The sequence below is a fragment of the Periplaneta americana genome, chromosome 11, assembly GCF_040183065.1.
Source record: "Periplaneta americana isolate PAMFEO1 chromosome 11, P.americana_PAMFEO1_priV1, whole genome shotgun sequence".
Lineage (NCBI taxonomy): Eukaryota > Metazoa > Arthropoda > Insecta > Blattodea > Blattidae > Periplaneta > Periplaneta americana.
Window position 1 is genome coordinate 145,002,892 of NC_091127.1, and position 15,274 is coordinate 145,018,165.

Here is a 15,274-nt window from a genome sequence, read left to right on the forward strand (position 1 = left end):
ACAATCAATTTCTTTTTCTTATTAATAACTAGCCGTACCCGTGCGCTCCGCTGCACCCATTAGAAATAAATATAAAGTAATTATATAATTAAAATAGGATATTTGATCCAGGGAACATTCGTGTTTGATAGAAGGATAAATCGTTTATTATGTTACTTAATTTAAATTTAATTAAAAAATTAAAATGCGATCATTTTGATCCAGAGACCACTCATTTGGTCATAAAAATTAGTTTAGGAAATACAGGAAACGAATATACAGAATAGCCTATCAAGTTTTCGGTGCATAAGAATGTATTTTAATCTTACCTGTCCTCGATTCACTCAGAAGTTACTGTGATAACATTATAGCATTATGTCCATCTAGAGAAACTACACTTTCCAATGATGAAATAATAATTAATTATACAAATCGGTTAATTTAACTTGCTCCATGATGCACAGCACAGAACAAAATAATGCATAGGTTATGTCACGGTCTTCTTGCTACAAAATATACGACAAAATAGCTTTTAGATAGCAATAGAATGAATCTAGTGGGCTGTGATCGGAAACGTGAACGCCAAAGTTGAAACTTGGCCAACTCTCCGTTCCCGATCTCGAGCTCTGGCAAACTTTTCGTTAATTGTGAATGCTCACATTTAAATGTACACATTTTAACAATTTTACCGTTTTCGTTTTCGTTCCGATTCTCGTTTCCGGTTTATTGTGAACCAACCTTAAGCTGTTACAATACACTTTTCTAAATCAGTCGTTATAAAAACCTCACATAAATGCTTTGAGTCACTTTATTAAAAAGTTCATTAATTTCAATCTATTATTCATATAAACATTTCTGGTAAATGACAGTTTTCATTGTGGTCTAACACGATACTTCTTGATCACTCGTGATGCTCGGACAATAGTTTGGGAAACGTTGTCTTCGCGAAGTGTTTACTAACTGCAGGTAATATTAGTACAAATCGATTCGCTTGAGTGTTTTAAAGCTGTCTTTAATCAAGGGCATACTAAAGGGAAGCAATAACTGTGTGAACTATGTGCGCTGTGTTAACCGTAAAGTCATGGTGGAGTTTTAAATGGTCTTATAATTGTAACGAAACACGATAGAGATGCAGAAAAGTCACTAAATGAAAGAAAAACTCCCCAAGTTTTTACTGTGTATCCACTAAGTTCGATGTGGACTCCTGTGGTAATCCGGCAGACGTCTAAGTGACGCTGCAATTCTTATCATACACGGCCAGGAATATCAGGAGTGATGAATGTGGTAGCTTCTCTGATTCGTTCTTTCAAATGGTTAATGTTGTACGCTGTACACCCTTTGTTTAATATAACCTCATAAGTAAAATTCCGTAAGAGTTTGGTCCAAAAAAAAAATATAGATGGACACTATCTACTGGAAGGTTATATTGCATTGAGGATTTGGGATTATGCAAACAGTCCCAACATGTGGAAGTAATATTCATTCGAAGTTACAATGGATTCTGTAAAGAAACGACCAGAGCACACCACATATAATTCCACACCTATTTACCTAGTTCCTCGCTTCACACTTTTAGCTTCTCACCTCAACCGTGATACACGTTCACAGCATAACCTTGTTCTATCAATTCCATTCCATCAAACATCTCTCTACTCTGCTTCCTTCACAACACACACAGCTTGTTCCTGGAATTCCTTGTCACAGGAAATCAGGAGCAGTCGGAGTCTAAAATCTTTTAAGTACACTCTACTTAGAAATCTTTTTAATGAACAGAACTAGACTCTTGCGGAAGTTTCTAAATAGTCTTAAATGACCAAGTTGTTATTTTTTTCTCCTCTATCTTCCTCTTCTTTTTTTCTTTTTTTATTATCTTGATATATTACTTAATCATTTGTATTTGTATGCCATTTAGTACGACTTTGCTAATCAACATTTTATGTCTTGTAATCCACATGCATTCTCCTATTAGTATATTAACTGTATAATATATCTCAAGTGAATTAATCGTCGAAATTATCTCGAGCATTTTAGGTCTTATAAATTGTGTGTTTGTGTGTGTGTGTGTGTGTGTGTGTGTGTGTGTGTGTGTGTGTGTGTGTGTGTGTGTGTGTGTGTGTGTGTGTGTGTGTGTGTGTGTATATTCCCCTTATGTTATGTAACTGATTTTGATTATGTGTAATTTTCTACTTTATTTTATATATTATGTAACCGATCTTGACTATTTGTAATTTTATATTATGTAACTGATCTTGATTATTGTAATTTTCTAGTATATTTTATGTAATTTCTAAGGTATTTTCTTTTGTGTTGTTTTGTAATCTAATTTTGTATTTCATGTATATTATTGAAACCTGGTTGAGTGGAAGAGAAGGCCTCATGGCCTTAACTCTGCCAGGCAAAATAAATCTACTACTACTACTACTACTACTACTACTACTACTACTACTACTACTACTACATATTAATTTTTGGGCTATTGCTCTCATGTTCAACAATGACACCTGGAATTTCATGAGGCCATATCCTCACTTTATGACAATTTATAGCTTAGCACGGAAAATGGTCCTGCAGCGTGAATTTATCTGTGTCGTTCGGGTTAAAGCGAGATTCACAAGGAGAAATATTAAGCGTCGAGGTCCGAGGATGAAGTCAAGTCGTAGCAGCGACGTACCTATATGTCACGAAACGAATATTCCCTGTGAAGCCTTCATGGCTTAGGGATAGAGCTCTTTCTTCTTTCTACAAAGACCTGGCTTGGAATCTCTAAGTAAAACGCATGCGTGTAAACACGGCGCTCACGATGATTCCCGAGCTATTCCGAGGTGGGACTTAGTCTCTGAACAGCGACCAATTTCCATATCAAAGGGTGTACAGTAGTTGCAAAAAACCGGACCGACCCTTGTAGTTGATACAAAAGAATCCTGTGCTGTGTATTGTGTCAAACTGTGGTAATTTCAATATGGATAGTGAAGTCAGAGGCATGTACTGATATTTAATGTAAAAATACGCAGTTATCTTTGCCGAATAGAGGTAGAAATGTAATAATGATGCCAGATGAAAATAAATCTCTCAAAGCTTTTTCGTCTGTAAGTTTGAGGCACTGAAGGAAACAAAAGACGGTAACAATCGAACAAATGCAATAAATTTCATTGTTACAATTAATTATACAAGATGGATGTGTTTTGGGAGTAGCAAAATTTGGAATCTGTGACTCTGAAATCAGCTACAAGGGTCGGTCCGGTTTCTTTGCCACTACTGTACATACCCAGAAACATGAAAAGTGCCCTCATCACTAATCATTACAATACAGGACTGTCGCTAAGTAGAAACCTGAACACAAATTTCAACATCATAATATTGTTGACATATAATGCTATCTCGTAGCACAACCAGAAATCACTAATAGCCATAGATACTAAAGTTACCAATGAATTACAAAAATCCACTAAACATTATTAGATCTAAAGAAGAGCGAATAGAAGCATCTGAAATGTGGATATGGAGAAGAATGGAAAGAATGATGTTGAAGCTGATCAGAAAGAGGAAAATTAATTGATTGGGTCATTGGTTGAAAAGAAATTGCCTACTGAATGATGCACTGGAAGGAATGGTGAACGGGAGAAGAGTTCGGAGCAGAAGAAAACAGATGACAGACGATATTAAGATAGATACATGGATGATATGAGGAGACAAATAAGAAGGTAGAAAGTAGGAAAGATTGGAGAAAGCTGGTTTGCATTGAAAGACCTGGGCAGAACACTATGAATGAATATATTATATTATATATTATTTAATGTACCGAAGTACATATGATATTTCCATGCAGATATTCTGCGTCATCATACGATGAAAGACGGCGCTTATTCCGTCGGATCCCGGCCAACTAGTCACTCATATCGAGTGCACCTCAGCACATGTGTAGACATCTATGACGTAATGCAGAGGGCGGCCACTAGAGGGAACCCAAGAGTTGGAGCTTAATCTGAGACGATTCTAACCGGCGTCGGAGTTGTATCCGGTGTGGCTTAGTGGATAAAGCATCAGCACGTAGAGCTGAAAACCTGGGTTCAAATCCCGGCGCCGGAGAGAATTTTTCTCCGTTCCATTACTCTTTCATCGTATGATGACGCAGAATATCTGCATGGAAATATCATATGTACTTCGGTACAGTAAAATAATATATATGATATGCGTAAATCACTTCGTGATTTAAGACGGCGCTTATTCCGTCGGATCCCGGCCAACTAGTCACTCATATCGAGTGCACCTCAGCACATGTGTGGACTTCGGTCCTGCGTTCATAGACATCTATGACGTAGTGCAGATGGCGGCCACTAGAGGGAACCCAAGAGTTGGAGCTTAATCTGAGACGCTTCTAACCGGCGTCGGAGTTGTATCCGGTGTGGCTTAGTGGATAAAGCATCAGCACGTAGACTCTTTCATCGTACTATGAATGAATGAATAGATTATACATCTCTGGGTTATTTTTCATATATTAGAGTTCACATTGCGATATTTAACGTGCTATGACACAATTTTTGTATCTCCAATCGAAGTAATCTTCTGCTAGTGTCGCAAACGAAGTCTTATTTTAGTTATAGCAACAGTTAGGGAAAACCTCGCAAAATCGCAACCCGGTAATCAGCCCAGTGGAAATGGAATCCACGCCCGAACGAAGTTCCGGATCAGTAAGCAAACCCGGTATCGCCTGAATTACATTGCTGGCCTACAAGTCTTCGAACGGCTATCCTCATGGCATTATATGTAGATTCAATAATATCATCGCTACAATCCTGCATCCAGTGATTTAATATTTTTCCCCATCACAGAAGATTGTAAATGAAGAAAGTTTTAAAAACAATAATAGAACACAGATAGATAAAAGAACACGTACAAGAAGCTGACAAGATGTGTAATCCTGTGATAACAGAAATATATTGCATTTTAATCCTTTACATTACCAGTCGATTGAAACTATTTTCTGGACGCGACAGGCCCGATTGTATAAACCATTTAATCTTAGACCAGAGGTTAAATTGATCCTTGTTTCAGCTGAACTTGGAATTTTGTGTTGTATAAAGTCTAATCTGAGATTAATTTGTCTCAAACTAAAGTCAACTTTGACTAAAGAAATTTCTCCTATTAAGTTAGATGATCCAAGTTCAGTTATTTCTTTTCTGTTTGAAATATACGAGTGACAGATTTTGGAAATAAAATATCCATTATTATTAATATTAATAGATATGTTAGGTACATTTATATATGTTTCTTTCAATTTCTTGCCTTAATACACAAACATTCTTATATTTTATAAGGCTCTATCGTGTTCAGCAGTATCAAATAACATAACCTATAATTATATTATGTTTATAACAACCATTAATTATTAATGGATATGATAGGTACATTCATAAATGTTCAATTAACTGTATTACTAAACGAAAATTGTCGTTTTATAAAGCTTTATTATGTTTAGCAGTATCAAACACCATAACATGATAACAATTTGGAGAACAGTCAACCTTCTTCTTATTGTCCGCCATTATTTACATTGCACAAAAAAAAAAACAGTGTCTCCAGCAGAGTGTAATACGAAAAGTCGCCAAAAAGTAGCTGTAAAGTCGCTAGATTTCTCATTATCAACAAAGAAAGATTAAATTTTGTCACTATGGGGTGCTAAAAAGGTCACTAAATCCCTATTTAAGCAATATAAAAGTTAAAAGAAATTGTTGTTGAAAAAAAGTTAAAGTCGATAGATTGGTAACACTGAACAAACCTGTATAACATGGTCCACGCATCACGTATTTCACCTGTTTATGCGATGTTGCCAAATCCTTTTCACGTGAACTTAGATTGCATTTGAACCAAGGTAATTTGATCGCAGAAAAGTTTTATACAATAGAAGAAGTGTCTGAACTCGGTTCACTTTTCGATCTTCGATCAAAGTTGATCTTTAGTCAGGGAGTTTTATACAATTGGGCTTTAGAATGAGGATATAAGGAGAAAGCGATTTTAAACAACGAAACCATCCAAGCAACCGCTTTGATCAAGACACCCCCAAGAAAGTGTTTGTTATCGATTGCCGATTACTCTGGTGAGAGTTTGTCAACATTGTGAACTACGATTAGTCTTCAATTTGGATTGCGCTATTCGAAGTATTATGGATTGGATAATGCTAATAATTCATTACATTTTTAAGTTCTCAGGTCTTTTATAAAGTCAAGCTTTCTATGACATGTGTCAAAAACTCGCCTCATCGGAGCAAAAGCCAATACTGTTAATATGAAATTCGGTATTAACGACAAAGCTCACTACGCGCTGTTTGTTTAACGATTCTTTTGAATATAAATTAATTAGTCAACGAGATCATGACGAGGCGATAAAGAACCAATGATAGAATAACAGGAGAAACAATTAATATTTAAAAGTAATCTGCTACAGTCTTTTCTAAACTACGTATCTTGAGGATATGTTCGATCAATAATCCTGTAAATTTACAACAGCATATTTAATAACACAAACATCAGGCTTTCGTAAGGATTCATATAAAGCAGACAATTTAACAATACGCAACCAAAAATAGCACAAACCATACAAAATACAAATAAAATTCGAAATGTTTAATAATAAAAACAATAGGAAGTGAAAAATTGCGAATATGTAATACTATTATAATCTTTATTGTCTAAAGGAAGTTTACAGTTCAATCTTTGATATGTCATTCCAGACATTATAATAATCCAAACCTTTATAATAGTGATGGAGGAAATAAATTAAATACCGATATATTGATATTGTAATATATTGCAAACCTAATTTCGATAAACGATATATATCGCAGGAAATATATCGATATATCGAACAATTATCGATATATCGCTATTCCATAAGCAAATTGCATTTTCAGGCGTACATTTACTGAATTACAATAAAATTAGCCTACTTAAATTGTAACATTCTTTTTTACCATTGAAATTAACGTCATAACAGTCTTTTTTACCATTGAAATTAACATCATAATAGTCAAAAGCATAAATGTAAAATTGCAACAATAAACAATATATTTTCAATACCATATGATGTAGGTCCTAACCTAAATCAAAATAATAGTGGAGCCAAGGGAACTTAAATGATATGGTGGTAAAGAGTTAAGTGAACTCTACATGGTTGTGTATTTGATACTGGAACACGATTCAATTATTTTAATTTTATATAGGCCCTAGGATTCATTCCAGAATACAGATATAATGCTCTTTTCTACCTAATAACGTAATCATTTTTAAATGTAAATAAACAGAACTCGTAATTATTTTTAAATGTAAGTAAACCGTACTTAGAATGTTACAAGACCTTTTAACAAACTTCACAGTTGATTTGATACAATCCTTCTATAGTAGCTCCCATTGCAAGTTATTGTTACTCTCCAACATTCCAAGCAACAATGGTGATGATTGTAGGGATAGAATTTTTATGCACTAAAAGATATAATAAGAAAACAGAATGTCAGCACTAGATTGTGCATAGAAATCACAGACTTAAACAAAATGTCACATCGGTATTAAATTCTTGTTTCTCTTTCAATTTCAGAACATAGAAATAAAAGTTTTGATACCCGTTTTGAGGTCAGATGATTCCCTTTCTGGGTGGGAGTTGCTCTCCTGCCTTGGAGAACATTAATAACAATATTAAAACAATAGTAGATAAACCTTCCGTCTGTCTCACGTTCGCACACGCTGTATTTTGAATTTGGTACTGCATATTAAACAGTTTGAATTCGAATTCCAGTCCAGCCAATTAGAACAAAGTATTGAGTGAGGTTGCACAATTATGTAACTGTCCACCTTCAGTAGCGCCATCTCTCAGGAATTATCGAAGTTGTGTAGTGTGGATTTTGTTGTTACTGATGATGATAATAATTCCACAAAAAAATCGATAAATTTATGAGAAAACCGATATATTAAATCAAAGTTTCGATATCGGTATATCGAAACGAAAATATCGGTATTTCGTAAAAACCGATACATCGTTCCCATCTCTACTTTATAACAACATATAGAGTGAATCGGGGGGGGGGGACATGATTATCGAGAGAAGATGCTTATTTCTTTCTAGTTTCACATTCTTCCAAGAGAGAACGCCACGCGCATGTCTTCATGATCACTGAGACAGTTGAATGTCTGTAGAGTGGAAGCTAACTCATTTTGTCACGTGTTCTTGTTGTAGAAGAAGAAAAGCTTATTTTTCTGCTATAAAATAATTGCAAAGTTATGTTAAAATTTTAATACATCCTTGAATTCGTAATAACTGTCAAACTTTTGTAATGAATATTATAGTAAACATTTGCAAGTTTATATGCCTTAAGATTGAAATTCATTAAATACTTATTAATAATTTACCAGGCATATTGATATATTAAAATGAATTGTAAATTATAGTAAAGGTTTTAAAGTTTGTATTGTTAACAACAAACGACCTTGTTCCGCCATTTTAGGTTGCGTCACAGCACTAGGCATCTTACCCCGATACTTGGGGAAGATGATCACTTTTTTCGGGGTAAGATGACAATTTGTTGCAAGAGTTATATTTTTTGTTTTATTGCAGGGAATGTGTAAATATTACGTAAGATCCTCTGAAAGAAGTCAGTGGATTGAGGACAGTCTTCAACTTGCGATGGAACAAGTTATAACAGAGGGCATGAACTGTTTTAGAGCATCGCAAGCATACGGGATTCCTTACCGTACCCTTAAACGCCGCCTAAAAAAAGACTGATGACAAAAAAATGTACTGGATTGAATTCATTGTGTGCAAGAAGTGATTTCACGAGTCTTGCACACGGCAATAAAATATGTGCAATGACTGTGTTGCTAAGTAGTGATACCCCCAAACTAAATTCAGCATGTTTTGCTATTAGATCTATGCAAAAGATAGTAAATATCAATACCTTAAAAACAATATACTTTGCATACTTCCACTCGGTAATGAGTTTTGGAATAATATTCTGGGGAAATTCCATAGATAGTAACAATATATTTCTATTGCAAAAAAAGAGTAATTAGAATAATAGTAGGTGCCAAATCTAGGGAATCGTGTAGGACTATTTTCAAAAAACTACAAATAATGCCCATGGCTTGTCAGTATATATTTTCATTAATAATCTTCCTCGTATGTAATCGTGAAAACTTTGTAACTAATTCAACAGTTCATAGCATAAATACACGTCAAAAAATGACTTTCATACTCCATCGGCAAGTCTATCGTGCTATCAAAAAGGAGTGCGTTATATGGCAATAAAAATTTTTAATAGCCTCCCTATCGATATAAAAAATGAAACTCAAAACATAAAATTATTTAGGGCAAAATTGAAGAAGTACCTAATTTCTCACGCCTTCTATTCTGTAGGTGAATTCATGACATTCAATAACACTTCATGAAATTGATACTAAAACTTCGTGTTGTACTAGTACACTATATTGTAAATCTCGTCTGTATATACAGTATTTCATCTAGACTGTGACTATAAATTAAGACTTTATAATAGTATTAAGTTTTTTGACTTGTTCCATATTCTAGCTGTAAAGCAATGTATGAATACCATGGAATGTTAATAAATACAATACAATGCAATACAACGAGTGGAAAAGTATCCATGAACTATAGATTAAGTCAATTTTGTTATATACATGTATCAAACCAAGTTCAGGTAAAATACATATATCAGTAAATGTGTTAATTGCATTTGCCATCTTACCCGACTATCGGGGAAAGATGCCTACAGTGCAGGCAAGAAGAAAACCTGTATCTATAAACAAGGTAATTAATGTTTTCTGTTTTGTACCGGAAAATATAGTTTCAAAATACCTTCCAGACTTTGGTATTTCAATATGAAATTCAAAACTAAATAAACAGTATCTTTAATTTTCAATCAAAGAAAAAGTCAGGCATCTTCGCCCGACTGTGAATTCACTGTTATAGCTCGCGCAAGAAACGATTACCGAAAACCAATGATGGCGTTGCTGTCTGTTTTGACGTGTGTATGTAGGCACGCCGAGGGGGAAGAGGTGCGTGCCGATGGAAGTACTGCCTCTTCCAAGAAGATGAACACATGAGGACATCGCTGTGAAAATAAAGAACGTAGCAAGAGAAAAATTCGAAGCTAATTAAACGCGCAAAATGTGGTTAGGAATGAAATAATAATACCGTGCGATACAAGACACGTATTCACATGCAATGGAACAAACTAAAGTCATAATGGTAACTGTCACAACGCAAGACTGATTCTATCGATGTCATTTTTCTTCCGACTGTACTCTTGAATATCATTCAAGTAATCTCGCCCGCTCTTCCTTATTGCAGCGTTTGATTCGCATTCCTTCCGTCGGTAATCCTTACTTGCGAGACCTATACACGTGCGTTTGCAACTCTTCGGTGCTCTACATCATTGCTGTAGGGTTCATGTTATGAGTAATCCATAAGCTAATAAAGGAAGCAACTGTCGTTGAAAGCATTAATGAAGACAGCGCTCCAAGTATTCCCAGAAGGGCCTTGACTAATTAGTCTTAATGGACTTTCGGATAATGAAGGTTATCAAGAGCTAAGCAGCTCGCCCTCTGTCGTATCATGAAATTCCTTGGTGTCCATTATTGCGATAGGATGTGGCGTACCGCATAGGAACGCAGTTCAGGGTTTAAAAATTTTCCATAATGAGAAATGTGCACAGATCCATAGCTTATAAATAGGCTTCGTAATTCAGCTACCTATGAGTATGTAATGAGGTTGCCTTATTCGAAGTAGCCTATATGTGACGTCACAACACAGGTACAGGTACGTTCATATACAAAACAGTTACACATCGTCTGCCCTCTTTCGCAGTCATAGTGACTAATCTTATCGATCACTGCTCTTACTAGTCGTATTATTTAAATAACTACATCTTTGTAGCTGATTGAAGGTTCATTGCAGAGGTAAAATGCCTTAGATAAGACGCTCAAGCGTGTAATATTGCAGGCATAGTTGAGGATACTTGAACTAATATTTTCACTGTCAATATAGACATCACAAATAAATTGTGTAAAATAAACGTAAATGTGACAAAAACAGTGCACTGAAAGACATTGCGATTATATTTTGGTATGGAAAATTTCAAATATCTTGCATACTATTACCATACAATATTTTGGTATGGTAAATTTAAAGTGCCTTACATACTATTACTTACTTAGTGGCTTTTAAGGAACTCGGAGGTCAATTGCCACCCTCACATAGGCCCGCCATCGGTCCCTATCCTGTGCAATATTAATCCCGTCTCTATCATCATATCCCACCTCCCTCAAATCCAATTTAATATTATCTTCTCATCTACGTCTCGGCCTCCCAAAAGGTCTTTTTTCCTCCGGCCTCCTAACTAACACTTTATATGCATTTCTGGATTCGTCCATATGTGCCACATGCCCTGCCCATCTCAAACGTCTGGATTCAATGTTCCTAATTATGTCAGGTGAAGAATACAATGCGTGCAGTTCTGTGTTGTGTAACTTTCTCCATTCTCCTGTAACTTCATCCCTCTTAGCCCCTAATATTTTCCTAAGAACCTTATTCTCAAGCACCCTTAATCTCTGTTCTTCTCTCAAAGTGAGAGTCCAAGTTTCACAACCATACAGAATAACCGGTAATATAACTCTTTTATAAATTCTAACTTTGACAGCAGACTAGAAGACAAAAACTTCTCAACCGAATAATAACAGGCATTTCCCATATTTATTCTGCGTTTAATTTCCTCCCGAGTGTCATTTATATTTGTTGCTGTTGCTCCAAGATATTTGAATTTTTCCACCACTTCGAAGGATAAATTTCCAATTTTTATGTTTCCAATTCGTACAACATTCTGGTCACGATCCATAATCATATACTTTGTCTTTTCGGGATTTACTTCCAAACCTATCGCTTCACTTCCTTCAAGTAAAATTTCCGTATTTTCCCTAATCATTTGTGGATTTTCTCCTAACATATTCACGTCATCCGCATAGACATGAAGCTGATGTAACCCTGTCTGTTATCCTGAACTTTCCTAGTGGCATATTCTAGGTCTTACATATTATTACCATACATAATATTTTGGTATGGTAAATTTAAAATGTCTTATATGCTATTACCATATACATATTATATTTTTGCATGGTAAATTTAAAGTGTCTTACATACTATTACCATACATATTATATTTTAGTATGGTAAATTTAAAGCGTCTTACATACTATTGCCATACATAATATTTTGGTATGGTTAATTTAAAGCGCCTTACATACTATTACCATACATATTATATTTTAGTATGGTAAATTTAAAGCGTCTTACATACTATTGCCGTATATAATATTTTGGTATGGTAAATTTAAAGTGTCTTACATACTATTGCCATACATAATATTTTGGTGTGGTAAATTTAAAGTGTCTTACATACTATTACCATACATATTATATTTTAGTATGGTAAATTTAAAGCGTCTTACATACTATTGCCATACATAATATTTTGGTATGGTAAATTTAAAGCGTCTTACATACTATTACCATACATATTATATTTTAGTATGGTAAATTTAAAGCGTCTTACATACTTTTGCCGTATTAATATTTTGGTATGGTAAATTTAAAGTGTCTTACATATTATTGCCATACATAATATTTTGGTATGGTAAATTTAAAGTGTCTTACATACTATTACCATACATATTATATTTTAGTATGGTAAATTTAAAGCGTCTTACATACTATTGCCGTATATAATATTTTGGTATGGTAAATTTAAAGTGTCTTACATACTATTGCCATACATAATATTTTGGTGTGGTAAATTTAAAGTGTCTTACATACTATTACCATACATATTATATTTTAGTATGGTAAATTTAAAGCGTCTTGCATACTATTGCCATACATAATATTTTGGTATGGTAAAGTTAAAGCGTCTTACATACTATTACCATACATATTATATTTTAGTATGGTAAATTTAAAGCGTCTTACATACTTTTGCCGTATTAATATTTTGGTATGGTAAATTTAAAGTGTCTTACATATTATTGCCATACATAATATTTTGGTATGGTAAATTTAAAGTGTCTTACATACTATTACCATACATATTATATTTTAGTATGGTAAATTTAAGCGTCTTACATACTATTGCCGTACATAATATTTTGGTATGGTAAATTTAAAGTGTCTTACATACTATTGCCATACATAATATTTTGGTATGGTAAATTTAAAGTGTCTTACATACTATTGCCATACATAATATTTTGGTATGGTAAATTTAAAGTGTCTTACATACTATTACCATACATATTACATTTTTGTATGGTAAATTTAAAGCGTCTTACATATTATTGCCATGCATAATATTTTGGTATGGTTAATTTAAAGTGTCTTACATACTATTGCGATACATAATATTTTGGAATGTTAAATTTAAAGTGTCTTATATACTATTACCATACATATTATATTTTAGTATTGTAAATTTAAAGCGTCTTACATATTATTGCCATACATAATATTTTGGTATGGTAAATTTAAAGTGTCTTACTTATTATTACCGTACATAATATTTTGGTATGGTAAATTTAAAATGTCTTACATACTATTACCATACATAATATTTTGGTATGGTAAATTTAAAATATCTAACATACTATTACCATACATAATATTTTGGTATGGTAAATTTAAAATGTCTAACATACTATTACCATACATAATATTTTGGTATGATAAATTTAAAATGAAGAGTCCACTGCGAGAATGATGGATGTCATTTGGAATACATTTTTTCAGGAGAAGTAATTGAAAGTTTGAAATGCTTAGCGCTCAAAGCTTAACTGTGATTTTCCGATCATTACTGGACAATGACTATCAGCGTTAATGCCATGTAACTCTCTATGTACATTCTATACGTCTTAATCTATACATTGACAGTCTTGGTTCATTTTCGACAAGAAAGTGACATGCATCATTTTTGCAGTGGACTCTTCAAATGTCTTACATACTATTACCATACATAATATTTTGGTATGGTAAATTTAAAATGTCTTACATACTGTTACCATACATAATATTTTGTTATGGTAAATTGAAGTGTCTTACATACTATTACCATACATAATATTTTGGTATGGTAAATTTAAAATGTCTTACATACTATTACTATGCATAATATTTTGGTATGGTAAATTTAAAATGTCTTACATAGTATTACGATAGATAATATTTCGGTATGGTAAATTTCGCGCGACCACAGGTTTTAAAACGAAGTAATTGGGTAAAGTCTAGTTAGTTACCTATAAAAGATCCTTGTTGCGCGGCCTCACAGCGACGTGTGATTTCTCACGAAGTCCTTCCTTGCGATCACAGTGAAAAAAACTCATTCTGCTCTCCATGGGGAGCAAGGAGAACTACTATGTACACTTACAGTGCCCGGCTTACATCAACAACTGACGAAATCAGTACTAATTGTCAGAATGCGAGTCATAGAACCTCGGCCGTTGCGTCATAGACGATGAGCAATACCACGTGGTGCCGGAGCTGCTTCACTCTTTCCCTCGGACGCGACGTTTTAAACAAATTCTGCATTCTTTTGCATATTGGAGTTACTGTCCGTAATGCGATACCGGTCATGATTTATTGCTTCACTTAAAAAGCAATGCAAACTTACGAAGTGCATGCAATTATGAGAGTCCACGCTTTGATACTGCTTGGGTTACGAAGGAAATTTGTTTTGTGATTGTGCGATATTTAACATTTCCGACGTTTGGGAACTACATGCAACTAAATTACATATCACATGGGTAAAAGCTTATTATTTTCACACAAATAACACATTATTTAAAACTGAATTAATATATACTTAAGTCTCCATTCTCCTTTGAGTAAGAGTAGGCATGTCAGTGTGTTTAATCAACATAATGAATACATGTATTAATTCGGGAACTTGTACAGATTGAATATAGTATTTTTCTACTTGATAATGTATCTCTCTAACTTCAGTTACTTACAGACGCAAGTTTCTTTAAATGTTAAAAAAATCTCTCTATGTTCGAGTGGCTACCATTCTATTAAATCCGAGATCTTAACACTGAAATCTCTGAAGAAAGACACAATTTTAAGAGATATGACTTCCTTTGGGAGGGAATTGAGCGAAAGCGTTTCAGGAAAAATATTCGTTTTCACCCAACATAGCTCTACTGAATTAAAATGTGTTTACTGTCGAGATATCCTGAGCTATCTCAGTTGGAGG

The 15,274-nt window shown here is 34.0% G+C and overlaps 1 protein-coding gene across 10 annotated transcripts in view; it reads right to left on the bottom strand.

The window, feature by feature from the left end:
* Positions 1–15,274, bottom strand: part of LOC138709419 (lactosylceramide 4-alpha-galactosyltransferase-like) — a 227,267-nt gene that overhangs the window by 14,994 nt on the left and 196,999 nt on the right. The window contains exon 1 of one of the 10 annotated variants that reach the window (XM_069840162.1): positions 14,319–14,475. The exons of the other annotated variants lie outside the window; for them this stretch is intronic. The gene's annotated coding sequence lies outside the window, so the exon portion shown is untranslated. Of the gene's footprint in view, positions 1–14,318; positions 14,476–15,274 lie in introns of those variants that run through there. 10 annotated transcript variants of the gene reach the window in all.